The 26,213-nt window shown below is 41.3% G+C and overlaps 1 protein-coding gene across 7 annotated transcripts in view; it reads right to left on the bottom strand.

Annotated features, from left to right (window-relative positions):
• The window catches only part of MAP3K13 (mitogen-activated protein kinase kinase kinase 13), a 79,987-nt gene that overhangs the window by 37,576 nt on the left and 16,198 nt on the right, over nucleotides 1-26,213 (bottom strand). For 5 of the 7 annotated variants that reach the window (XM_055723537.1, XM_055723540.1, XM_055723538.1 and 2 more), the window contains one exon: nucleotides 14,628-14,773. The gene's annotated coding sequence lies outside the window, so the exon portion shown is untranslated. Of the gene's footprint in view, nucleotides 1-3,702; nucleotides 5,593-14,627; nucleotides 14,774-18,512; nucleotides 18,702-26,213 lie in introns of those variants that run through there. The other 2 variants (XM_027808836.2, XM_027808837.2) reach the window with 2 other exon arrangements.

The raw sequence follows: 26,213 nt of genomic DNA on the forward strand, positions 1-26,213 counted from the left end.
TCAAAGCGCTGTTTTTAGGAATCCAGTGAATGAATCAAACTCTCACTTTAATTCATGTGAGGCATCAGACTGGTCTCAGGTAAATTCACTCACACGCTTGTGTTTATTTTTGTAGTAGATATGAATTATTCAGTATTTGCAAAGCACATTTGACATGCAAAAAAAGCTGTACACACAATCTTCTCAGCACTAACAGCTTACATGCTTCATACCCAGTATTAAAGTGACCAAACAACTATTCATGAAAGTACAAAAATTACTGGGGTACATGCGATGCTCTGGCCTCTATTGACTACACTAGGTACCAGAATGTGTGCATTCTGACCTGATGGGAAGGGGACACTTGAAATCCAGCTGGCAGACCTCGCAGTCGAGAAATGAGAGTAGTACCAAGTTGTATTTAGCAAGCACCATATACAAGCAAAGAGGATTACTCCTCAACAGAGAAGCACACAATAACTTGCTCCGGAGCCTCTATTAAGCCTGTATTACCGACACAGCGTAAGGGGTTAGAGCAACATCTGAGAGGTGTGATCCTATTCTTAGGCCACTAGAGCTTTACGTGATCATAATGCGATCAAGACAGCACAACAACACACAGTCACGGACTGAAGAACTGCAGAGGAGCCTCCAGAGGCCTGACATGACGTGTGCCATCTAAAACTCTGCAGAGACCTTCCAAAGCAGCTCAGCCCTTCAGTTCATCCCTGCTAGATCACCTTCTGGCTGCAGTTGATCAATCAACATCTGAGAATCTCCTCGGGCACATAATCATGAAACACATTAGATCTTCTGTGTTTCAGCAGAAAAGTCACAGCTGTACTGCTGCTGTTACTGATTTTGGTGTCCTCCAGAAGGTAAGAAAGTAATGGGTTGGGAACAGGAAAGGACAAACATCCTGGGAATGAATAAAGTGTCCACACAGAGACCTCCATTCCTCAAGCCCACTGTGCTGGAAGAAGTCCAGCCTCCCACCCACACCCTGCCAGGACTTTCTCCTTCCTTCCCTCACAGCACCTCTCACACCAAGCTAGCAACTGCTCCAGAAGAAACAGCACAAACAACTACAGGCTCACCGAAGGATTCTAAAACCCACGTACTTTGCACAGAAAAATCTATTCTTTGCCCTGGCCTACACCCAACTGTTGCTAATGCCTTTGAACCCACTCCAACGACCGACTTTTCGGTTGAAGTTGTAAACAGGGAAAGAGGACAGAGGTCAAAATGCATGTTGAGTATTTATAGGGGTGGGAGTAAGTACACACAGTGTTTCTGCTCTCGACCAGCCTCGGCATTTCTGCCACAGCTGCCAACTTGCTATTCAATCCACAGTAGTATGTGTTTTAGGTGAAATATTTACTTCCCCCTCCCCAAGACATGAGAGTGATTTGCCGTAATATCATAAAAACCGCAGTCTACAAAAGCCTAAGCCCCTGCACAGAACGCATTTGACAAAGAGGGATAAAAAAAAAAAAAGGGGGGGGGGGGGGGGGGGGGGGGAAGTCCCAGAAGCTGGCCAGAGCTTGCTGAAGTGCCAAATGCCTGAGAGCTTCAGCCTCATCTGAGGATGCAGAGGTAACGTTTGCCTCAGTTGACTCATTTTGATTCAGTTATGGCTGAGAAACTCATGGGGAGTTGTAAAAGCAGTAAGCCTGCTGCTGTCTTCCTCCAAACACAGGACCACAGGTGAGAGCTTGCTCTATGCACGGCAAAGTTCGGGCCCCTTCCCCTGCCCACCCTGGCCCCGAGGACCACAGCTGAATAGGAACCCGGGCTGATTTTAAATCTGTTCACACAACTGATGCCAGACTTTTTATTTTTATATATCAAAGCTTTATTTAAAAACTCTGTCATTTTGAGAAGTCCTACTATTTGACATCCACTCCACACAGCTGCAGAAGGCCTGGAAGGGGTACCAGCTATGAACAACTCCAGTCTGATCGGTCACCATCTTACATTTGCTGTAAACTAGTCATAAGAAAACAGGAAATACTGTAAAACTTTTCTTATCCTGCCACTGCTTGGAGCAGAACCATGTTTTAATAACTACTAACTGTGAAACAGCTTACCTATGAAGAGACTTTCAAATAAATCATTACTCAATTTTCTGATCCACTGGAGATAAGCCACTTATCAAATCTTTACAATAGGAGACAAAAGAGGAAGTTTAAAAATGCAACTGAAAAAAAAAAAAAAAACCCAAATATTTTTAAATACAAGTTCACTTATAGTTGAGAAGTGATAGAGTCCCTACCATATATTCTGTGCTAGAAGTTACTTGCTAATTCCAGGCACAGGGGTCAAAATGAATGCCAGCTATAAATCTAACTATCAGGCAGCAGGGGACAAAGACAAATCTGAATGATAGGACCATTCTAGATCAAAGAATCAGGCTGGAGGCTCAAAATACAGGAAACAAAACTGTTGTTAAAGCAAAACAAACAAACAAAACCCCCACTACGTCAAAACCATGATTTATTTGTTTTTCACAGCTGAAGTCTGTTACAGAAACAGAGGTTCAAAGGGTTGTCTCTCTCTAGGAACAAAAACCTGCATACATTTGGGGATGCAACAAAAAGGATAGTAATAAAAACTTTTAAATGAATGATAACTTTAACCTCTGCATCCTAGGATATCCCAAGATATCTGTGGCTACACAGTTACTGTGAAAAGTGCCCACATTTGTGAGTCAGACCAACCGAATCTCCTTCTCTCATTTCACGTATCTATTTGGTTTTTATTTCAAATATTTTTATATCTTCTACCTCAAAATATGTTCCTCCAGTTTCTTCTATTCAACAGACTGCCTGCTGATAAAATCAGTATGCTATCTTTCCCCAGGTTAACTTAAAATACCCAGTTTTTCATTTGCTTAAGAGAGACATGTGGCTTTATATGATTAAGCTACTGCAGCACCTAAACACACACCCCCACCCCCACCCCCAAAAAAAACCCCACCAAAAATAAAGAGCAGCTCCACTAATTTAATTGGCACAAAACATGACATCATGCTCCATTCAGGTAAGCAAGAATATGACAGATCTTGCCCCAGTGAACAGTATTGTTAACTGCAACGGTACTCCCAGCTTCCTCATCTATTAGGAAAATGAGGAGTAAAAATCATGTGTTCAGCACCACAGAGACAGCTCAAACTGCTATTTTCAATAATAAAGAAACAAATTCCTACTCAGCAGATAGAAAGAAAAACACACCCCTTCTTCACCTCAAAAATAGTATTATTTATTACTGTAACACAACAGAAGAATTGTTTGATTAGCCCACAAGGAAAAAAAAATAAAATACAATTGCCTAGAAGGCAAAAATACAATTCTGCTTCTTCATACTATCTCTAGTAATTCTTATGTCATTCCCTGCATACTCCATATATGTCCATTCTCCATTGCCATTCCCTTCCCCTTTAAAAGGGGGGCACAAGAAGATAACGTGCAAAATTGCAAGTGAAAAATGTCTAGCACACCGACAAGCAAAAGGGCAGGCCAGCTATCAGATTTATATGCAGTGATGGATAAATTAAGGTTTCACATTTCTTCTTCCCTTCTCTCAGCATCATTTTTTCAGCCCTTTCACATCACAAATGCAACATCCATCTGTCCTTCTGAAATAAATGGCGAAAGGGTAACACTGACCATTAAACACACACACACACGCTTCAGAAAAAGACATTTTCATCTAAATACTTACAAGGATTGAGATTTCCTATGTGATGCTCCATTTTCTTGTTTTAAAAAGATGGAAGGCAAAAAAAAAAAAAAAGGAAGTGTTGCAAAATAAAAGGAAATTCCACCCACACAATCCTGCAGCCTGCTGCAAAGAAGCAGAGAAGCATGCTGACGTCACGGATTCATGAATGGATGTAAATCGGGCTGTTTCGAGATTCAGCGGCGCTGGCGGGGGCTGCGCAGGACGAGAGGCAGAGGGGAGCGGGGGGCAGCCAATCCCCGCCGGCACCGCAGCCGCCTTCTGCCACCAAAATCTGGGCACCCAAGAGCCCCGAAAGGCTGGCCCGCCAGCTGGGAGGGCTGCGCGCCCCTGGGCCACCTCTGCAAGGCAGGGAGAGGACACTGAAAACAATTTGTTCCTCTCTGAAGTGAAGCTGTTGGGTAAAATGGCATCACTGCTGCCATTCCATGGAGAGGACCGGGCGAGGACATCCTCTCATGCCTTCAAGTCATTGCTCCGGCGAGTTTCTGCCCCTCTGTACAGCTTGGATAACAACAGCATATCAAATAACAGCCATCTGTTATATGAATCAAATGTATTTAGTAATCAGAAAAGGAGTTTATCATCTCTCCGGCTTCTTTCAGGATTACAAACCCGGAGTATTATTATTAAAATAACTAAATATAAGCATGTACTGGAAGGAAGCTGCAGGGAGAACAATAGGAGGCTTGTATTTGATTAGTGATGCAAAAGCACCAACAAAATAAAAATAGAAGCACTAACAAAATCACGCATTCAGCTCTCATCACACATTCCCAACAGCGGGCAGACAAGCTCACAACGTCAGAAACATTCAGAAACAAAAATCGGCGCATGCATAGTTTCACGCTTGCGGCTACGTAACAAATGGTGGGCGCAACATCCACGTATCACAGCCTCCCAGCCATCTTCATTTCATTTTCAATTCCATGGCAATGAATGGACTTAATTCTGCATACCAGATGCAAGGGCACAGGGTGTTATTTTGGATGCCTAAATAGATGGCAATGTCCTGGTGAACACATGCAAGAGCAGCTACAATTAACTTGGATCTGGAAGGGGGCAGAGCACAAGTTTTGCCTTATTTTTGTATCTTTGAAACACAAGGGAAGAAGTGGAGGGATGAACATAATCGGGAATTAAGGTCAAGGTTTGAAGGAGAACCTAGGCTGTAAGCTGTGCAATTACACCACCCCAGGGTTTACCAGAGTTCACCAATTTGTTGTCTAGAACTCCTTCTGAACAATTTGTAGCCTCCAAATTATTAAGAGCCAGAATTTCCACATTTTCACCACCCCTTTTCCTAGCAAGTAGGAAGCAATTATGCCAAAATAGAATGTCCCAAAATTTACTCTGGTGGAGCACGTCTTATAAGAACGTCTGAGAGAATCCCACCCTTCCTTATGGAAACCAGCTAACATCCCAAAATAAGCCATAACAACAATGCAGATCTAGGTTTAGAAACTAAGTACCACTGATACTAGCTTGTGTGGAGGGAGAAGGGCAGGATATAAAACCCTTCCTGGAGACAAATACAGCCACACCTACAGAGACAATACTTACCTAAAAATTACTTCATATAAGGGCACAGGTAGGTTTTTGCATGTATTAAGACAGTAGAGGTTTGGGGGTTTTTTTCATCTTCAACACGGAGCAAGGAATGTACAGGCATTATATCCAGGTCTTCTTCTCCAGGTCTGTTATGCCAAAAGACACTGTTTGGGAATCAGTGGACTCCTACATCTGCTTCTCAGCACATCTTCATCTCTTAGTTGTACACAACATACTATTAGATCCTATCACTCCACCGAAGAGTTGCAAGGGTAGGAAAGTATTAGTATGCACTGAATTAAACAGTGGCCACGATAAACTGAGCTTTGATTTTGGACTTTGGTTTTTGAATTGAGCTTTATAAAGCTGGCCACAGATAATTAAAATGAAGGCAAATTTCTTGTTGCTTACTTTCAAGATCAAGAAAGCACAAGTGAACTTTTGCTGAAGAAATACCTATTCTTTAAGAGCTAAAAGTCACAAAACACAAGGCATGAGATTTCTAGCCAGGCAATGCAACCACGGCAGACTGAGCACTACTACACACAAGGAGAAGCAGGAGTGGAGGTATGGTGAGAGACATCTCTGCTTCAAAGGAATAATTTCATGTCACTATTTCAAACGCCAGTTGCATCAGATTATTTGGTACTTAGACCTGTCTTAACTCCCTGCCTTCCCCTTCAGAGCCCAACACTCTGCTTTACAGCTGCCATCACCACCATGGTACGACAACAGTTTCCAGATTTCCCTGGCATTTTCAAAACAGAAACAAAAATACTAATTTCCTCTCTTACCCTAAAGCAAAAAAGGGATAAATTCAGGAACTAGAATGGGGGGGTCACAGTACCATATGCAAGAAGTGGAAAAAGGAGAAACACTGCTATATAATGAAAAAAGCCAGAATAAAAATAGAAAGGAAAATAATTTTCAGTGGCTTCCAAGGGTTAATTGCAATGACATTTAAAAAAAAATCACAGCCAGCGGGGAAAATAAGCTGGAACAAAACCCGAGAAAGACTCCAGTAGAAGAAAAGAGCTTGCACATACAACTTCATATTTTCTTCTCCATGGTGACTTGGTTCAGCATACCAACACTCCATTTCATCTGTGTCTCAACTGCTCAAGTTAAAATTTTCAAACACAGAAGTCCCGAATTTAATGCAAGATAACCACCTTAACTCATCATGAAAAAAAAAAAAACACCAAACAAACAATATTTGGCCTAAAACTCATGGCTCTTGCAAGATTATGTTAGAAGCCGAATAACAGCATTAGAAAACAGGATAGTTGCCACCCATTACATATTTTAATAGTCCATTACACACAGCTCTTTTGAAGCATCAGTGGTGAGTTGATCACAGTTGGAAAAAGAAATTATTTTCCTCCTTCTCATTCAGACAAAAGCACTGGCAAAAGTAGGAAACTCTGAAGTATCAGAAGCCCAAACATGATTCCATGATTCTCTGGAGAAGTTTAGTTCAGTATTAATGTAAAAACTGGGGAGGGGGGGGTGGAAATGTACAAAGTACAACAAGGGTATAAGATATTAAGAAGAAAATAAAGTTTCTAAGGGGCCATACAAGTGCTAGTGAAAAGTTCACAGGTAGCAGGCTTTCTGAAAGGATATATGAACAACTAGGCTGCTAAGAGACATAGTGGGCAAAACCGGTGGTAACGGATACAAAAAGGAAAGCTAGAAGCATTTAAAACATATCTGCTTGCCACATTTGAAAAAGAAAATTAAGTACTTTGAAGCCAATTAGTAACTAATAGGAATGTTATACAGCATCTGCTAGGCATAACATTTCAAGCTGGTACATCATACTAATTTGAGCCCAGTCCTCAAATAATCATTTAACAAGTTCTCCAATCCTGTGACCTTCAATTTTAATACACTGGAAAACTACTAAAATTTCAGAAGACTGAGAATAACAATATTATGCCAATATTCAAAAATAGCATACGTTTGCTATTTGTAGGCCTTGGTAACTTGACGTTGATCTTGGGCAAAAATGCTAATACCAACTTTGACTGGAAAGGACGGCTCTGCTGCATCAGAGCAAAGGCCCATTCAACGCAGTGTCCTGTCTCTGACAGTGGCCGACAGCCGACACATGGAGAAGCACAAAATCAAATGCCGAACATTTCTTGTGGCATGTTCCACGAACACAAGCAGAAAATTAGGAAAGAGATGAAAGTGACTCAAAGGCTAATTTCATAATTACGCATCAATAAGGCTGTTCGTAAGTCTACTCAGCACACACTTGGAGGTACAAGAGGGACTCCACTGTGAAAACTTTCTATCTAGATGAATAAATAGATGAAGTGAAACCACAAATGATTCTCTAACAGGAAAAAGCCTAGGTAAATATTTGCATAGATGAGATGGCTAGAGGGACATTTTATTGTCAAATTCTAAAAATCTGTGAAATCTGCCAACCCTGTAGGCATACACTCCTCTTCTGAATGTCCTAATCGTCAGCAGTGGGGTGGGTGACAGGAAAGAAGGGGGAAACAAAAAAAAAAAAAAAAAAAAAGAATCATACTTAAACCATGAGATCTTCAGGCTCTTAACCAGAACCTCCCCAGATCTGAGACTTTGAGAAGTCCTCCCTGCAAAGGCAGGTGAACCGGACTGCAATTTAACAGGACGAGCACCAAGAGCTAGGAGCCAAGAAGCATGACCAAAGGAGAAAAAAAAGTCACTCAAAGAGAAAAAGCCCAAAAGCAGGACATGCACAATGCCATGAGAACAGGTGAGCTGCAATTTGACTCAGGGGCCCTAATTACAAGCCCTGTTTTGAAAGAGAGTCTACTCACACTGGCCAGCCACAGTGATTTCAGACCCCGTTCCTGCCTCGCCGCTCGTGCGGCAGCTGCTGAGCCACCACAGCCCAGAGCCTGTAGCCACCAGATGAGCCCCACACCGATTAGGGGGTTGACTGTGGGGTAGAACAAAGCTCAGGTGTGCATTTTGATGGCCAAGTTGCTGCTACACAGGCAACAGGGCTATCCCTGGAACAAGGCTCAGACCCTCTCAGATCAGAAACAGCAGAGCTGTGTCTGCTCACAAAACGCCATCATTAGTGAGCCACCGCGAGACATCTAGGTCTGCTTAAAAATGAAACCAGAGAGCTGGAGATGGCTACAAACTCATAGGTATGCGATAACACCCTTGAGAGAAAGCTACCCATACTGTCAAGCATCTACCCAAAAGCTATCCAAACAAACTCACAGACACTTGTACCATCACCTTACAGTCTTCAAATGAAAGTGCTACCAACTTCTGTTACCAAAGCGTGGCTCCTTGCAGCAAAACCATCTTCCATAGTTGCCAGTTGTTTTTTTGACTACGTGTGCTCTGCAAGATATGACGGGTAGGAGTACGTAAGACTACAATTATTTCCTTTAACCTTGTATTACCTTCAGCAACACTCCAGGAATAAAAAAAAAAAAAAAAAAAAAGAGACACTGAAGGCACTAAAAGACAATGACAGGACAAAATATGTTATGTCTTCCCTTGTTTAAGCCTGAGCCTGGTATGGATTCTTTTTTAAGGAGTTTCTGGGTGGTTTTCCCAGCAAGACTACTCATTCCAGATGAGCCCTGCCTTTCAGGCTTCTCATGACGATAAAGGCTGTGTAGTTTTAGGAGAAGGCATGCCACTACAACATTCAGAACATGTACTGATGAGGCTGGGAAGTTCTAAACACTACCTTTGCAGATTTTTATCTTCGTGAAGCAAGGCAGCCCAGCTCCTCAGTCCTAAGGAGAAGTGCTGGAACTCTATCAGGGTAGAAAACGCTACTACCTAAGAGACATTAGAGCCCCATTTCCTTGCTGCTAAAAAGGCAGTTAATGCAGCAAGCGAACAATGGTCTTCCCAGATTTACTGGTCAGCTGGAAGGAAGCACAGAGGAGGCACATGAAGTGGAATGTGCACACAGATACCACCCTTGGGCCTGGGGAAGCTGCTAACTAAGCTCTTCCTCCTTGGGGGAACTCTCCACCACCTGAAGTTACATAGAGTCAGGTCACATCCTTTCCCTTTGCCAGGGGTATGTGAGAGCACTTAGGTTTATCTCTTTCCAAGCTACCAATTGTTTTATACAAAAACTGTAGGAATTTTGTTATCTTAAAACCTCCATCTCTAACACGTGGTTGAAATCATACAATGGGTTGTAAAATTGTCGAGGATAAGATGAACAAACAGGAAGTAAGCCTAAAAACAGATAGCCAGGAGTAGGGTAATACCAACTAAAGATAAGAAAATGTGTTTATTTGCTGGGTTTTTTTCCTCTAGAAATCATTTGCAGAAACCCTTAGCAGAGGCCATGTGAGAAAAACACATCTATTTGTCCAGGGAAACAGTCATAAAATAACATTTCTCCCAGAGAACATGCAGAAATGAAGTCTTCCATAACAATAATTAACTCTAATAGAATTACCAGCAGTGAGAAATACTGAGAAAAAAACCCAACACTCTAAAAATAAGTATGTATAATCAGCAGTTATAAAGGACAGTTTTAAAGCCAGCTGAGCTACAGTCACCTTTCCTCTTCCAGGTTAGAAGCCTGTGAAAGAAAGGAGGCCCCTGACAACAAAGCATCAGTATTACTGCCACATGGGAAGAAAAGTCCTATAATTTATGTTATCCTCACAAAAAGGCATATTCCCACAAAAAGGCATGCATAAATGGGAAGCTCTTGTGGGGAGGAATTAATGAAACTGGAGAAGTGATTAAAAAATGCAGTACAATTCCCCAAGGGAAAGTTTTGTTCAGATGAAAAAAATCACCTGCACAAATATAGAAACAACTGCTGAGCAGCTGTTCTGTAGATACAGATTCAGGATAAAGAGGATCACAGACTGAGCACAAATTATAAATATCAAGTTGTCACAAACAAGGCAACTTCTATCCATTGATAGGAGCACAAATTCCTGAAGGATTCAGTCCTGATAAAGCCTTTGGTAAAGTCCACTTTTGGGTCAGGCTTGTCAAAAAAGGGAGAAACCATGCCAGAATGGAGAGAGAAGACTGACAGTTAATAAGGTGAGCTATGAGGGATGAGTGAACTGACTCATCAAGGTTGCTCAATCTGAACAGAATAAAAAGAGAAGCTAAGATTGAAACAATGATATTTTTCTATTAAATATAGAAACAGTTTCTGCAAAGAAAGAGGAAACCTATCCTCCCCATCTATAGTAAGTAGAAAAAGTGATGGATTCAAACTGCGACAAGAAAAATTTACTTAGGTCATTAGAAGAACTCTTCTAAGTTGTAAACACAGTAAAGTACCAGCCTAAGGAAGTCATGTTGCCTCCTGTATTAGGAGGTAAAGGAAAAAAAACCAACATCTCACAAGCATTGCCCAGCAATAGTGATGATGCTTTGATGCAAAGGTTCAAGGTGATATTTTGGAACCTTTCACACCTCTTCTATGAAGATATCTAAGTACCGAAAGCTTCACAGTAAGACCAGAAGCTAAAAAATTAACCTGATTTTTGCAGTATGAGGTCTTGCCAAATCAAATCTTCCCGTCCTTGCTAGTTATACAACCTCTCTGAGGAATGTTAGTCAGATTTCTCCCAAAAAACCTACAAAAATTGCTGAAAGCCCATTAAGACAGCAGAATTCATGCATTTCTAAGTCAGAGACTGCCAGAATAAGACACTATATTTAGTACTGACGGTTTTCTCTGTAGTACTGTGATGAAGTTCCTTCAAGAACAGTGGATCAGCCCTATGTAAATATTCTTAAGACAAATAAAACCTGCTCAGTATCTTCCTCCCAGAGTGGTGTCAGTCATGAAGCTATCTGTACCTTTTGTTTCAGAGATCACTGCTTTTTTTTCCTCTCTCCCAAGAGAGGACTTCTGTTCCTCCGCTGTTAAATGCAGACCCTCCAAGAGTCCTCTTGATCTGTCTGAGGTATCACAACACAGAATTACTCACTTCATGAAGAGTTACGGCAACACTTTAGTTACAATCGTGACTAACAGATTTTTGGTCCCGAATATTCTGACTGAGAGCATTGATTTTTTAGCAGTGGTGATTTTGATCCTTGTTTTCAAGCACAATGTCGGACAATGCAGTATGATGCAGGAGGAACCCCAAAGCAGGACACTTTCAGAAGATGCTGTATGGCATCTAAATACTTGCTTTCTGAATTCAGTCCCAGACCTGACAAGGGTCGACCAGAAGTTAAAACAGCCTTCACCAAAAGACCACATAAAAGTTAGCCAATGTCCTAATACTCCAACTCAACCAATCAGCTTCGTATTACACAGGATTTGCCCATCCAGGGAAAATAAACACCACGCTAGTAAATTCAAGTCATGGCTGAGAGAGAAAGAATGAGAGCCATGTTCAAAAACATGTCAGCTGAAGCATTAACCCTGGGACCTTCCAGGACAACTCTCTCACAAGAGTGTTTTATAACCTCCACATAGTTAGTCCTCCAGAAGCAGAGTAAAAAAAGTGACTGCACTTCCCTTCAGGCAGAGAGATGTGAGCCTGCTCAAACTCCCGATTTCCCCCTTATCGGTAAGGAAGGCTTACAGAAAGTGCTTGTATACTTTCGGTAAGGAAGGCTTACAGAAAGTGCTTGTATACTTTTCACAAAAGACGTAATATATAGGAGGAAAAAAACATGACAGCCTACATGATTAGAAGCTTGCCTGGTTCACTTGCTTTCCCATTACATGCCATCTATAAATATCACAGTCCCCCTTATGAGCCATACTTTCTATCCTTAAGCTACCTCTATTACACTACTCCCATACTGGAATACTGTATGTGTAGAGTGCCTTGTCTATTAACTGGAAAAAAAAAAAAATAAGAAGCAGCAATGTGGATGAAGCAATTGATGAACTGCTGTTGATGAAGCAAGGACAGGGTAGCTCATGCAACTAATTGCTTTCATTGAGATGAAACCAGGTTCAAAGCAAGGGAGAATTTAATTCTTCAGTAATATACTTCACCTTAATTATAACTCGTTATGAGAGATAGCTGGAGTCCAAATACATAGATGCTCTGCCTCTACAGCACCCACCACTCCTCATAGAACAGCTTTTATATTAAGAAATGAATCCTCAAATGTAGCTCCATTTCACATCTTCCTGCAATCCCACTCAGAGGTGGCTCAGGCACCTCCTAAAGTGTGTATGTAGCTTTCTCTGCATGAAGTCTCTCCTTATGACAAAGATCTTACAAGCATAAGGAAAATGTGTAGAACAAAACCATTTCCAGTCTCCCTGAGTAAAACAACTAAATATTTTCTTGCATTATGCATATACCCGTTCACCAACTGAAGAAAACTTTAGATAATTTTACAGTTAGAGAGACAAGAATAAGTGATTTTTCAGCTAGCATCTATAAAAAACCCCAAGAAAATATTTTAAAATATTCCTCTAAACCTAATCCCCAAAAGATCACAGAAATTTTATACACTGCTTCTTTTCAGTTCTTCATATAGATATATGCATGTTTGGTAACACACAATACTTACCATTTAATTTTTAATACATAAAACAGTTGTAATTAAACTAAAAAACTGCATATATGACACAGATTCAAAATATTACTTATTCCTAGGAACAGCAATATCTAAAACACATTAAGTATCATGCTAACATCAAAGGTGATATACATTACAAAAAAATACCACAAGCTCACACCGATGCATTAGAAGATTAGAGAATATGAGACAAAGAAAGAAACCTCCTGCCATTTACATCACATTTCAAAAGTGACAGCAGATCATAAAGACTCCCTTTGAGGACAAAGCAGTCTTAAAGCTCCTAGCCCTGTGTCCTAAGTGGGCTCTCTGTCATGCACAAAGGTGTTCTTACATGGCTGGCCAGCCCTCAGAAAATGAAACTGTAATTAAGTCAACAGGATCAACCTGTCTGAGACTGGATTCCTTTTCAGTCAGAGCTCTTTGCCAAATACACAGAGACCTTTGCCTCGCAGGGAGCGACCTGAAGAAAAGAGCCAAGTTTTCTTAGAATATGGGCTAGAATGCTTTCAGGAAGGGAAACTCAGAAAGATCAGGTCAGTCTGAGTAGTAATAGGAAAGGTATACACACAACCCTCCCCGCCGGCTCTGCCTTGTGTACAGGCTTCCATTTAGACCTCAATGTCCAAATCACAGCGAGCTCTGCCCAGTGCTGCCTGGTCCCTAGGGAAGTTTCTCATCACCTCTGAGGACTGTCTGCTTCCTCAGTGTTACCTTAGCCTCCCTGCATGAGCTGCAGGCTCCTGCTGCCTCCTGCATCTCTCACACCTTCCTCCTCCCTCCCCTGCCCTGCTCAGCCTCCCAAAGCTTCTCTCCCTGAGCTGAACCTGGCTGTTCCCGGACAGCAGTCACCTCCTCCATGACGCAAGCTCTGTCTTCTCAAAGACTGCACAACTGTGAACAGAAGTACAAAACAAACAAATGCTGTCTACCACAGAAATGCCAAACTACTTTTCAATGAATGCCCCTTCACTACAACAAAAGAGGCTGCGAGTTTGGTAAAGCAAGTTCCTGATCATGCCTGATACTTGCCAAAGGGAACTACCACAGAGGCAGGACACTAGAGATGCACAAGCTGTGCACTACCCATGGCAACAGACATCAGATACAGAATCAGCAACAAGAGATCCAGCTATTCCAAGTACCTAGGCAGAGCAGCTGCCTCCAATTAGTAAAGTTTGACACCACTTCAGACATTTGACATTATTTTAGAAATTATGAAGAGCTGCTTGAAAACAAACAAATAGCTAAAAACATATAGTTCTAACATTATTGAACCTCTAACCTGTTCAGATTTCAAAATGAACCATGACTCTCTGCATTTTCTGGAACTTTGCTGGTGTCCATACCCCAGCTACAACAGCCTCAACTCCTGTGAGGACATCTGCATTCTCCAGCCAATCACCAGAGTAAGTACAATGAAAATATAAAATTTAAAAATAATTTATCAGTTACCTCCTCACAAAAATCAATAAACGTGAATGAACAGATTCAAATGCTTTCAGAGTCCAAGTTATATTTAAAAAAACTAAACACAGTAAGATGAATTTCAACTCAGTCTATGCAAACGCCCCTTGGCACTTGTCCCTTCCTGTTCACTCACAGCTGCACTGGATGCTGCCGAGTGTCTACAACCGAGCTGCTGCAGGTGTGCAAGTTCAGCAGTGAAACAGCTATGGACACAACATCAACCAAGAAGGTAAATGAATTTCATTCCTACCACTGAAAGGAAGGCATACCTAAAATTTAAGGACAACTGCAGGAGTGAGTGCATTACTGTTTCACACCTCAGGTTTCTGACTAGTTACTACAGTTTAAACAGCACCAGCTGCTGGTACCTGATCATTTTTCCAGACGCACTGAAAGCCCATGTCCTCTTGGCTTACTGCACATGTGCCTCCTCTTCAGGTCAGATAAATCAAGCTGTTCTCTGAGGTTGCACCATGAGTAGTGTTTAGGACAGTCCAGCACTGAATTCTTCTCTCTAGAAAGAAGAGCCAAAAAAACTCAGAATCCTATTTAAATAAATGCTCCCGAGATCCATCCGAAACATCCCATTAGCACATCCTGATGTTACATGGCACATTTAAATGCAGCAGAAAATATTCAAAAATAAGTAAACACTTTAAAAAAGAAGGTGGGAGTAGAATAAGACCTCAACACATTTAGTAAGTACATCCTTCCTTAGCACAGGCATACACTCTATAATCCTTTTATGGTACAATTTTAATCTAAATTAAGCAAGCAGCTCCAGTAAAAGAGCTTAAAGCTTTCCATATTACAAAATTACATCATTCAGGATTGGATTAGACTTTAAAATAACGTACTTCAAGATGATCTATTAATGATTTTTTTATACTTAACTTTATACCTAAACTCCACATTGTCTTCCTGATTTTAAGCAAATTTTAGGAAAAGTGTAAATTATCACAGTCCTCCTACGTATACACAACTCATAATACCATTACTACTCTTGCTATCAGAAACACACAAGCCAAGACACAACAAATACTGAGACTCCCAATCCTGAGCCTACTGCATCTTCTGCCCACACCACAAAAATCTGAAAGGCTGCTAGACTTAGCCCAGTTCTTCACAAAATTTAAGATAATCAACACCTTGAAATACAGAACTGGCTAATCTTAGCCTTTAATGCAAACATTACTGTTTTTAAGACACTAACTGGTCTTAAAAAGAGTTTATCTCTACCTGCAAACATCATTTTCCTTATGCCCTTAATCATCACAGATACACAGCAAGGCTACTACAACATTTAAGAAGGGATTCAGTAACACCAGTACAACTGTCTTGCCAAAATTAAGAGACTTTAGACAAAAAAAAGCTATGTGGCCTTGCAAAAACATAGGCACCATCTGAGTCATGTTATGCACCACATGCAATTCAGCTGGTCTCAAGACCACTCCCAAAGTTTGGGAGCTTCAGCTTATCCCTTAATTCTCTGCAGAAGTAGGAGCAAGTGTCATTTATTCCCCTCCAATGTCAAAACTGCATACTTCGATTAAACCCAAGATTAACTTTCAGGATTATTTTTTAAATTATGTACAAAACACAACAACAACATCTGTAACAACAATTCTTAGCAAGAAAGTGGCACCAGCACTCTTACATAGCACACTGCGATGACTACCAGCAGGAGCTGTTTTGTAGGGGTCCCTCCCACGGAGCAGCTCATCCCATACTCCTCACAACTTTTTCTGCTGTTCTCTTACTCACACACGTTCAATTACTGGCAGTCACCTATTCTAACACAGTCACTTTCGTGGTAACGTCAGAAAGTCTCAAAAGGACAGCTGTGAATTGGTCACTACAATTGCACACACAACTTAAGAGAGTAACAGTTGCACATTGTTACAGCAAACAAACATGAAAATCTCGTATTTGAGAAAAACAGTTCACAATTACAGAAACCAAGTAATTTCTGTTGAATGTGGCTTAAAAACCACTGACCAAGGAGTAGCAAAAACAAGTCCTGCAAAACAAATTCCTGGCGCTGACAGCTCAACTCAGCACACGTTTGCTGGTCTTTCACCAGCATCACTGTTTCGTCACCACTGACACTCCATTTTAGCACTGCATTACTTCTCTCCTTATCTTCTCTGATTTACCACAAAAGCAGGAAAAGTAATTCCACATTCCCAATAAGACAAAGCTGGTGAAGTCAAGGTTAGGCTACATTCAGAAGCTATATTTGGGCAAAAGAAAGGAGGATGATATAGCAATATTCTTGCACAAGAAAGTACCAGTTTGCAGCCGGTGTTGCCCTGTACCAGCCCTGTATTAACTGTGTATTTACAGAATAATTTCCAGGTCAATCACCTTCCCAGAGGCAATAGGTTGATATCGGTAATGACAGAGACACAACTGCAGTAGATCTGTTCATCCATTTACACCCCTCCACCATCAGCAACAGAAGATAACTTGACCAGTGCACCAAAGCCTCTCCTCTCGCCGTGCCTTCTCACCGCGTTATTTAAGCAAGCAGCACTTCTCCCATCTTACTCAACAGCTTGCAGAGAAAAAGAAAATCCCCAAATCAGTTAAGTCAGCAGAGCTCTGCTGTACACTACCTCAAGCTGAACCAACTGGTCATCAACACCAGCATTAGTATCATCAGAGCTAGTGCCAGAGTAGTTTTATAAAAGCACCAGTCAGCAACTCACCAGCACCAGTACAGCCACCACACGGGTATGTCCTGAGAGCAAGGTGGGGACACAGCACAAGCAAGAGGGAGATGTGGCATCCAAGTTCCTTACAAGTGTAGATATTTGACTACTCCAAAGCAGATGAACATCTATATGTCTTGTTACAGACCATATAAAACACCTAGCAAAATAACCTTCTAGAAGCAGGGAACATACCACATAGGTATACAGTTTAATTCCTAATTAGCACACTGCTGACAACGTCTGTTAAGCAGTTAATAACTCCTTCCAACAGAAGTAAGGAAAGAGATTTAAGATAAAAACCAGAGTGAATATACATACATTTAACAGGTTTATCAGACAAACTTTAGAGTTCATACTTTTCAATATATTAAAAATGTAAATATTTGCCTTTGTTTATAAGAAAATTACATGGTTCTATTTAATCAATGAAGAAAAGCCCTAAAAGCCAGTAATTACCATTTTTACCACTGGTTTAAGATAGGAGTGGTGCATGTAAACACACCAAGGTTTATTTTCTTGCTTTAAAAAACCCAAACATTGTAAGTAGATACTACAGATTAAACAGTAATACAGGCTTGAGAGAATCAAAAACACGCAAAAAAAGGAAAAACTGTATTTGATTACATTCTAGTTTTAAACACAATTCACATCTATAGAAAACAGCACATAAAATTGGAGAGATGTTAGTAAAAAACATGAGATACCAGATGCCCAAAGTTGGCAGAATGCCATTGGAATAAATTATTGAATTTCACATGAAAAAATACTGTCTTCTAAGGACAGATTTTAAAACATCATTTCATAATTGCTAGCAAAGGCAGGAATTGTCAGTACCCTAGCTGAGAAGGGACTTCTGGGGCCGAAGGATTTTTACCACCAGATGAGTTTAGCTCTTCCTCCACTTCTATTTACCACCACCTTTTATAGTATTCTTTGGCTTTTAACACTTTTGGCTTTCCAGATTCAGCCTCATAGCTTTTATGCATCTATAAGCCAATGGATAAGACAGCACGGTGTGCTGAAGATTGAAGCTCTTAAGAACGCACAAATTCACTTACCCACTTGGTAAAAACTGTTAATGTGACTAGAACAAATAAAAAACCCAAATATATGTAATAGAGAAATCGTACAAACTAGAAACAGGGTTACTAAACGTACCTGCTGATCAGATATTTTTTCCCCCTCTAACAATCATCACGAACCCAAGGAATTATTTTAATCTAGTATTTCTCATTCTAACAAAATACCAGCAGAATTCTGAGTATTTGGATTCAAACGCTAATGCCAGCAGATGGATTTTGTTTAAAGAACTGAACAAACAGAACATTATTTGCTTTGAAATTCTTCTACTTGTGGTGAAAGCTGAGCTGTACTGCAATCAATAGCCCTGTTAGCATTGTTTTCAACAGAGCTAGAATTGCATTTCCTGCGCCCAACTTCAGATCCGTTGAAGGGGCTGCCAACCACTCTGACACGGTTTTGCACTCTCACATCTATAGTTCAAAATCAAACGTTTTGTGCAAAATAAATACTTACAGGGAAGGCTGCATAAACAGCATGAAAGTAGCAGCTGCGGCTGATTTCTTCGGAGCATAAACTTTGTCCCCAGCACGGCCGCTGTGGCCAGATTGATGCTGTGCCTGCAGGATACCCAGGCCTCCAAGCCTTGGGAAGTTCCTACCCCATCAGTGAGGTGGGAGGGTTTGTTGGTTTAACTGTGGGCTGATAACAGCTTATCAGCAAGTTTTCAGAGGTCAAACTCACCACATTTGCACAGCAAAAACACAAAGAAAATGTTGAATTAGTGTTCCCTCTCCTGCTGGGGCGGTCTGTGCTCTCTCACACACCACCACCTGCAGTGCAGGCCAGCAAAGAAAGTTAAACCAAACCCCCTGTTCTGAGAAACCAGAATTGGAAATGTCTTTGGAAGCCAGTGAAAAAGCAACAAAAGTGCTTTCTTTCAAAGGAGCAGCTTGCTTTGCCTGCTCTGTTCCCACTGTCTGCCACACAGGATGGAAAAGCTAACCCAAAATCTTTAAGTTTTGTCCTTAAATACAAGGCAATTTTATTACTGTTGCCAAATTTATCACTGACACCACAGCTCCATGACAACTCACTGGAAAACAAAAACAAAATAAAATCCTCAATTTAGGGCCTGCTATGGTTTTTTTTTTTTTTATTTCTATCCCAAGCATGCTACTGAACTGTAAAGGGCTGATGCAACTTTAAACCAGAAAAAAAACCCAGAGTTACAGACTCATTACTAATTCATCCTGGCTGAAGCTGCATACCAGCAGCTGCTGCCTCTCTCAATTAACAGCAAATATGGAACAGTATTGTCATTTAACGGTGTTTACTGCCTGCTGCCCTGTCCACTGTCACATTTTCAAAGCATTCTGGCACAATTTAAAGTATCAACATTAATAAACAGAGCTTAGTTTAACCCCTTATGTATCAACAGAGCTCACAGCACAAGTGCTTTACTCGCTTCATACGTTCATTAGGCGTCTGGCAATAGCTAAAGCCCAAAGATGCAAAGTGCCACCAAAATGGTACTTGCAATTCAGAGGCCCACACGGTGCTTGGCTTCCTCAGAAGTCTGTGCACAAGTGCAAAAAATTATGGGAGTACCTCCAGCAGAGCAGCTCTCTTTATAAATCAATGCCAAAAAGATGAAACAAATGAGGTGAAAAAGGAGACCGCAAGTTCAGCCTCTATTGCTGAATATTTTCTAAGAAAACAAAAAAACCCCAAAACAAATAATAAAAAAAATCAAGACACAGCCATTCTGCAGGGAGATGAGATCGATGCTGTGATTCCTGATGACCCCATCTATGCACAGGGAGGTCAGAAGAGCCCACATTTGCACCTTGTCTTCGTACTCTCTAGTGGGCCCACAGCTTTTTGCACAGGCTGGTTTTAAAGCAAATGATTATACAAACAATGCAATCAGAGCAAGCAGCTGGAAACGATGCACTTCTCCCACGATGCCTCCACAGGTACTTCAGTGGCCTACTTGCTCCATGGTGTCAAGTTTGCTGGAAGCCACTTACGTACAAACAACTGTACACATTTTATATTTCATTTACACAATGCGTTCCCAGCAAATCAGCAGGCAGTAGCACCTCAGAGGCTCTCCTGTGAGCTTACTGCCAGCTGGGCCACGGCCAACGCTTAAGATATCAGCGACCTGAAGAGAGGGGATGCTGAGCCAGCCAAATTAGACTGCAAGGTACACACTGGCAATTTAGATACTATGTGAAAAGATCAAGCAGATTCTGTACTGCATTTATTATTGTAAAAATTAGAATAATGCCATTCAAGCTGATACTAAAATTGGAGGAATTCAGTTATTTCTGAGGTATTGGACCTCTGAACTAGCCCTTCTGCAGAGGCAACTGCAGGATTTTATATATATACATATATATATATGAGTACGGGAGCTCCAAGGAGTAAAGCTCTGAGGGACTTGTCAAACATACAAGGGAATGGCTTTGCAAACTGGGCAGCTAAAAGCAGGCTCAGGATCTGGCCAGGACTTCCTGAGCCTCCGTGAGCACACCCTTCTTGGTTCAGCTCACTTGGCTGCAAGTCATTTTCTCAGGCCCCCTCTGTCTGTATCCTGTGCAACTGTAATATCCCGTCTGGTTTGTTAGGAGAACTCATTCCCTCTAGGTTCCTCCACCACCTTTGTGCAATAGCGTCTGAGGTCTTCAGATATATTAGGTGATATGACTAATACCTGCCATCTGTTCCTTGTTACCTTCTCTCTCCCCTCTCCCAAAGAGGAGTCATCAGCAAAGTGCTTGTTCTACTTGATCTATTTTAGGAGCGTGGGCTTTTAGCATCCATGCAGCACTGTTTTAAGCTAAAAAAAGTGAAATCAAAGTAGACCATGCTCTTTCAGGGAAGACTGAGCATTTGCAACATCTCTTAGGTCCTGTAAAAGTCTGACCAGAGAGAACCACCTCAGAAACAACCCTCTTTTCTGTAAAAGTTACCTTCACTCCCAGTGTGCCCAAGAAACAGAACTATTGTCCAGGTTCCACTCCAGGCTTCAGATCAGGGAGGACCCTGCAGATAAGATCCAGGCCTTCAAAAGCTTCTCACTATTCTCTGCAGAAACCAAATCAACCAACACAGCATACAGCATCAGGAGGTAACATACTGCAGCACTGTGTTACCTGGTTTGAGGAATAAAGAGCTCCTAGCCAATTACACCACCTCAGTATAGACCACTGAAAACAGAAAAAGATACCAATCACCAAGGCCAGCCCATCTTACTGGGGTGAAATCTTCCATCTCACAGGGAATATTAATTACTTATACTGACAGCTGCTCCCCATAAGATGCGGTTAAGGAAAAAAATCAAACTGGACACACAAAGGAAAGATGGGCTGGAAAGGAGAGAGGCCAATGGAGGATAATTTCACTGCAGTTCCTGCAGGAGCTGTGTCAAAGCACAAAGAAAAAAAAAAAAACCATCACTTGGAGGCTGGAAGACTTGAGATGGAGCAGTGAGGAGTCTCTGGCCCCATAAATGTTTAATTTGAGCAAAGCAGCAGATTTGTAGTAAGCATAGATCTTCTGCTGAACTGCACACTCCTGCTTTGATTTCTAAATGACACCAAGTGAAAACATAAGTATAAAAATAAAAGAGGAGAAAAATAACAAGGAGATTTTTATACCTGGCGCTACAGATGCAGCACACACAACCCAGCAACCTACTTAGCTCTCTCCCTTCACTACTACACAATGCAGCAGCACAAGGGTTAGCAGCATATAGAGAGCTCTGAAGTAGGTACCTCGATGTCACAGCTGTGACAGTTCAGCGGAGTGCTGGGTACAACATCACCTGAGAACCACACCTTAGAAAACAGCTGTGCCCTATCTTATCAAATGCCGGCTGATGACCTTGCCCTTCATACAAAGGCTGCAGAAGGGAGAACGCTCCAAGGCAGCAGTTCATCTCCAGGAGACCCAGCCCTTTGTGACACTCAGCTACAGGGAAGATCCCTCCTTACTAGGATCGAGGTGACCATGGTTACTCCCCAGATCAGAAGATATGGGGATACTCTGTTTCAGAAGAGAGCACAGGTCCATTAAGGAGTTTGAGCCATAGCCATGCAAAACCTCCTGCAGTGTCCCATGGGCAACCAGTAAAGCTAACAGCCACCACCAGCGCTGTATTTTACATCTTTTTTCTCACAGAGGAACCAAAAGAAAGCCTCCCTACATCTCCAGCTGACAATAGCAGCAGTGACTCCATCCTTCCAGGATAGAACCAGCTGTAAATAATGGCTGGAAAAATTTATTCCCACTGGGGGCTGATAACTATCTTTTAATCGTTGGCAGCAGTTGGGGACAGGGGAGTCCCCTCTGGTGCCAAACAGCAGACAAAACAAACCAAACAAAAAATGACTGCACCTTGCGTATACTGCTACACTGGAACCTACGTAGCCTTGAAGGAACCACTGCATTTGTGCTTCAGCTGAAGAGAACAGGCTGAAAGAAAAAGTATTTTAGAACAGCTATACTCAACTACTAAGGCTACTTAAAAGCAAAATGACTGAAAAGGTGCTCTGTCCTTTATGTCACAGATTCAAGGGTGAGGAGATACCACATAAGGGTATGTGACCACAGCAAGAGAGGTGAATTGCAGGCCCACAGACCTGCATATGGACAGTGATCCTATCAAGAATTTTTTTTCTGTTTTACAACACTGATAAAGTTCTCTCCCTAAATAAAATCCCAGCTTGCTAGAAGTGTATTTCTGGCTGAGCACAGTTAATAAAATACACAGTATGAACAGAAAATACAGGTTAAACAATGCTCTGTTTGTGTGAAGTTCAGCCACGTCAATACAGACTGTCAGACATTTTCCCCCATCATCTTCAATCAGAAATTGTTCAGGAGTTAAGTTTTTTTATAAGAAATTTTCCACAGAAACTGATTGTTATAAACCAGTTTTTGGAAAAAATACTATTAAAGTTTCTATTGTGGGACTTTTTTTTCTACTCCTACCAGGTATTGATATAAGCTGGATTGTAAACTGAAGGTCAAAGGTACAGGCTGACATGGATTTGTTGACTGTGCCCAGGAAAACCAAGAAAATAGTAAAGTAAGCACCCAGAAAGAAGGCTGAAAGACAATTCTGTATGCTTTTGTGAAGACTACACTGAGGTTTCTGCAGATGGAGATTTCCAGCTGGGATATAAATATGAAATAATCCTTGAGAAACTGTCCTGTTTGTCTGCTAAAGAACTGCTAGCCATTATACAGGAAGATGACAAGCTGAATTTATAACCTGGTAAACTTTAAGGCTGAAGGGATGGAGACCAATACCAGGTGGCCTTTCATATCAAGGTCTTTGCTATTGCAGCTTCAGTACATATGCTCTTGCTCCAGGCAATCACTTGATCTCACATGATTCCCAGAAAGGCCAAACTCTACTTTAGAGGTTGAACAAAGCTCAGGAAAGAGTTTCTCTGAAAAAACATCTTAGAAACATGAAGCAATCAGGATGATGCAGCTTTTTTTTCCTGCCAAGTGCCCAAGGTAACAGGGGTAATCAAGATAAAGGAACAAAATAAGATTTTGACTATAGATGGTTAGTGCCTAATAAAGGTACAATTTTTCTAGGTTGGATTTTGTGAATATAATAATGTCAAATTACATGAAGGACAATTTTCTTTAGCACATCAGAAGAGCTTGCTGAAAAGAGAAGAACACTTTGTGCTCACTTCTGCCTCCCCTTTGGGTTTGCCTTGTATCTTCCTCTGTGGAAGAAACAGGTTGATCAAACTTCTTCCTCCTCACATGCTTCATTAGGAGGCATTACAGATATCGCCTCATTGCTCTGAGTAGTTCAAAAGCAAATATGTTGTACAGATAACAAATCTCAGCCACACAGGAACATACATATTTTAATCTGAGAACCGCAGAAACTAACCCTGATGTTGAAAAATGCAGACCAGGGAGAGTGAGAGAGGGGACTGTATCTTCACCCAAGTGTGAGAACAGTTTCCTGTACTTCAGACAGATCATCAGTTCAGAATGAGGAAAGACAGGCAGTGGAAGTCTGGTCCCTCGGCCTTGTAATACCTCCAGCAAGACTAACACACTGGTGCATCTTCTTGTTCTGCTAAGAGCATGACAGATAATCCCAGAGATGGGCTCAGGGTAGGACAGCACAAGCAAACGAGATGCTCAGAACTATGACACTCAAAACGCACTTATCAAAGGGACTCATCAAACAATGGAATGAGGTATGGTGGTTTCTGAAGACGGCACCCAGGTTCCTTGACCCTTTTTGTGTGGGTCCTGCACTGATAAAAGACAAGAGTTAGCCATGAAGGTATGGCTACTGATCACCCATAATAATCCATATTTTCAAATTCATAGCTTCAAATATCAGCCAGACTGCTGATAGGAGAATAAAGATACAGTACTATCAGAAATTATTGCTGAAAATCAATCCTCAAGCACAATGCCAAATTCCTTGCAAAGAAGAGTAGAGCAGAATATCTTTCGCTTTAGCGAAGAGCCCCATTTCTTCTAACAGGTAGTTTATGGGTTGTCAGCTTGGACTAGAAGGCTAACAGCCAAGAAACATACTGGTTTCTGGTTGTGGCTACTGAGCAAAGAGCCTACACATACGCATACGGGAATGCTGTCTAACACCTGGCCTTCTACACTGCACCCTTTCATTCCTTCCAGTTGCCTTGTTACGCTCGCACTTCAAAAAGAGATTAGAAATCCTCCTTACTGAGCAATTCCCAGTAAATCACCACAGGTTGGTGCAATGAGAAGGTTAAAAATGCTCTCACACAAGCCCACCTTTCAAGCTTCTGGTCCTTGAATATGCTGCCCAGAAATGTTACTTCTACTGTAGTATCACAATCAAATATCTCAAGATATGACAGGAGTATAATACAATACCTTAGGAAAAGGAGAAAGGTACATTAAAATAAGTACTTGATGTCACTCCTCCAAAGACTTAAAGTATCAGCTAGACAGTGAAAAGGGTTTACTGAAGAGTTTCTTAGCTGCTGTGCCTTCCCTGCTCCCAGCATCAGGGGAAGCAAAGCCATCGGATAATAGTAGGCCTCCTGTGTAGCCAGTGTGGCACAATTCTGTGGTACTGGATTGGAGAGAAATGACTTGAAATGGCTCGAGCATCAGGCTTCATAACAGAGGAGCGGCCTTCCTGAAAAACATGCAGGTCAAAGAAAATCACATACTCTTTTGACCTGCATGTCCTACTGCAAACACTCATAGTTTGCAGGGGCAGGGGAGGGTTTGGTTTTTTTGGGGGTTTTTTAGTTGTGGGTTTCGTTTTGGGGGTTTGGGGGGGGGTGTGTGTTTTGTTTTTGTTTTTTTTTTTAAGCACCAGGAAGAGTGAAAATCATTCCTAACCTGTTTACATGCTGTGGCAACATTAGCCTATTTTCACCAGCAACAGATACTCACTCTTCTTCCATTCTAACTTCCAGTAAATTTGTGTACTCTCCCCTCTCACTAGCAAGAGTGAGAGCTGACACTTCCCTCACCCTTTTTCCTTCTCTTGTTGAAACCTTATTTCCACTGCTCTAATCGATCTTGACTTAACTGGGACAAGGAAAATTATTCTGGGCTTCTCTGTCCTAGCAGTTAGTCTATTCTGTATTAACCATCCAGAGCACTGAAAAATCATACTGAAGCCCCAGGCAACTATTCTAACACTCTCTTAAATTCATGGTTTAATAAAATTGCCCATTTTCACTGGACATGTCTATAGCCATATATACATATACACATATACATGTACTTTTTGCATAGAAATCCTTCAGTGTTAATAAAACTCAGAAAATTCTCTTAACTGCTACAAATAGCAAAGTCAGCATTCATTCCAAGAGGTCCCAATAAGTTAAATTTCCATCCAACCCTAAAGCATAGTTATTTCTTAGGCAAGATGGTTTTTCCCCATCCTTTTAAGCAATATACAGAAGCATTTATAATACGAACAGAAGTCTTAGTAAATAATACACACTAATAAAATGTAGAATTGTATCCACTAGTTTAGGCAAAAGCAGCTGAAAGGCCTGACTTTCAGAGGCTGGCTGCACTGCCACTCCCTCGGCCTGTTTTAATCTAGGCTAGCACATCCAGCCACCTAAAAACAAAGCAGAGAAATTTCTAAGCAGGCAGGGTATATTCTCTAACTCCAACCTTAACTTTTTATTATCCAATGTCCAG

The sequence above is a fragment of the Falco cherrug genome, chromosome 11, assembly GCF_023634085.1.
Source record: "Falco cherrug isolate bFalChe1 chromosome 11, bFalChe1.pri, whole genome shotgun sequence".
NCBI classification, from domain to species: domain Eukaryota; kingdom Metazoa; phylum Chordata; class Aves; order Falconiformes; family Falconidae; genus Falco; species Falco cherrug.